Consider the following 2,500-nt stretch of genomic DNA (forward strand, 5'->3'; position numbering starts at 1 on the left):
AGTTCCAGCTTTGCAACCATACTTCCCCCGGAACCCGAAAACTCAGGTTTCCCGGGAGCTGCCCATCGGGTCATCGAAGTAACGCCGGCGGATCGCTGGTTGGCATCGTTTATGGTTGTGACTAGGGCGGTATCTGATCGCCTTCGCGCCCACAACTTTCGTTCTTGATCAATGAAAACATTCTTGGCAAATGCTTTCGCAGTGGTTCGTCTTGCGGCGATCCAAGAATTTCACCTCTCCCGCCGCAATACGAATGCCCCCGTCCGTCCCTCTTGATCATTACCTCACGTTCCGAAAACCAACGAAATAGAACCGAGGTCCTATTCCATTATTCCATGCACCACTATTCAGGCGCCAGGCCTGCTTTGAACACTCTAATTTTTTCAAAGTAAACGCTCCGGCACCCCGAGGCACTCAGTTAAGAGCACCAAGGAGAATCCGGCGGGGAGGGCCGGGACGAGCAGTGACACGCCTCGCGGCGGACCGCAAGCCCGGTCCCAAGATCCAACTACGAGCTTTTTAACCGCAACAACTTTAATATACGCTATTGGAGCTGGAATTACCGCGGCTGCTGGCACCAGACTTGCCCTCCAATAGATCCTCGTTAAAGGATTTAAAGTGTACCCATTCCAATTACGGGGCCTCGAAAGAGTCCCGTATTGTTATTTTTCGTCACTACCTCCCCGAGTCGGGAGTGGGTAATTTGCGCGCCTGCTGCCTTCCTTGGATGTGGTAGCCGTTTCTCAGGCTCCCTCTCCGGAACCGAACCCTGATTCCCCGTCACCCGTTGCCACCATGGTAGGCACAGAACCTACCATCGAAAGTTGATAGGGCAGACATTCGAATGATCTGTCGCCGGTGCGAAGACCGTGCGATCGGCTGGGTTATCCAGAGTCACCAAAGGGACCGGGGCGAACCCCGGGTCGGTCTTGGTCTGATAAATGCACGCCAGACCGTGAGGTCGGCGCTTCTTCCGCATGTATTAGCTCTAGAATTACCACAGTTATCCATGTAGGATGTGACGATCAAAGGAACCATAACTGATTTAATGAGCCATTCGCAGTTTCACTGGGACAGTTTAAACTTGCACGTGCATGGCTTAATCTTTGAGACAAGCATATGACTACTGGCAGGATCAACCAGGTAGCGAGGACGCCGAGGCGGCGAAAGAGCGGTCGCCGCCGGGAGAGGACCGCCGCGGCCGCGGGGCAGCGCGGGAAGACCCGCAACTGCCGCCGCCGCCACACGGTCCCGCTCGACCGGAGCGCCGAGCGCCGCCGAGTCCGTCGCTGCCGTGAGGTGGGAACGCGCCGTGGAGATGGCCGCGAACCCTCGGGAGCCTGAGCGCAGAACTCCCGGCCACACCTGACCGTTGCTTCCCTTCAACGCCCGAGCCGTCCCGTCAGGAACGGTCCCGCACTCTCACGACCGGACGCGTCCGCCGGCAAGGCGGACGGCCGGGTCTCGAACCGCCGAGTCCGCAAGGCGTACTCGCACGCAGACGGAAGGGGCGAGCCGTCGCCGTTGGGTCCGCCGCCGCAGCGGCGGGACCCGGGCTGCCCTCCGCGGAGGGCCTGCCCCGGCGCTGGTTCCGGACGCCCGTCGGCACGCCCGTCCTCGCCCGCAGGAGCGGAGGAGCGGGCGCCTTCCAAGCCGGTTGTCGACCTCCGGCTGCCCTCGCGGGGAGTGGCAGCCTGGTCGGCGGGGTAGCAAAACGACTGGCGAGAGAGTGTGCGATTGCTCGCCGTCGATTCCCGAGCTAGTCAAAAAACGACCACTCTCTCAAGGTAGGTTGAGCGACCCACGACATGGTCAGACACCCTACAGAGCACTTTTTTGAAAAACCACCGCAAGTCGGCCACGGGGTAGGCTTCGGGGGCAACGGGAGACCGGCCCCGCCGGCCGGGGGAGACCCGTCCCGGTCGACCCCGTTGCTCGGCCGCCCGCTCCACCCCCGCCTCCCCGGGCCCCGCCCCACACCGGACGGACCCTGCTCGCTCGCCCGGCGGGCCCGGGGCGCCCTCCGGGGCGGTCGGAGTCGGGCGGGGCGGGGCGCTCACTCCCCCCGCCGACACCCGCCCAGGCGCCCGGTGCCAAGTCCGATGGAGCCGGCCGACGGGGCAAAGTCACCGGACGACCCCGTCTTTTCTCCACGCAGGGGTCTGGCCCGTGCCGCGCCGGCCCCGTCCGCACCCTCCCGGACCCGCTGGCCCCCAGCCGCCGTCCGCTACGGGCTCTGGAAGAGTTGCCTAGTCAAAAAACGACCACTCCTCTCAAGGTAGGATCGGCGACCTACACCTTGGTCAGACACCCTGGCGAAATCCGAAAGTCGGGGCAGGCCGGAAAGTCGCATGCCGTCGTGTAGCAGGCGGCCTCGGGAGCGGGGAAACACCAAACGCGGTCCGCCCGGCGGCTTCCTTCGGCCGTCAGCGCCGGCCGACCCGGCCGCCAATGCTTAAGAGATGGTGGGCTACATAGGAGCGACCTGAAGAGTCGGGCT

The 2,500-nt window shown here is 63.3% G+C and overlaps 1 non-coding gene across 1 annotated transcript in view; it reads right to left on the bottom strand.

Annotated features, from left to right (window-relative positions):
• Window positions 1-1,146, bottom strand: part of LOC136441048 (small subunit ribosomal RNA) — a 1,816-nt gene extending 670 nt beyond the window's left edge. Inside the window, exon 1 of the ribosomal RNA XR_010756768.1 lies at window positions 1-1,146. This exon is cut by the window's left edge and continues 670 nt beyond it. This is a non-coding gene — a ribosomal RNA (small subunit ribosomal RNA).
• Window positions 1,147-2,500: the final 1,354 nt, after the last annotated feature.

The sequence above is a fragment of the Branchiostoma lanceolatum genome, chromosome 8 (assembly GCF_035083965.1).
Source record: "Branchiostoma lanceolatum isolate klBraLanc5 chromosome 8, klBraLanc5.hap2, whole genome shotgun sequence".
NCBI lineage: Eukaryota > Metazoa > Chordata > Leptocardii > Amphioxiformes > Branchiostomatidae > Branchiostoma > Branchiostoma lanceolatum.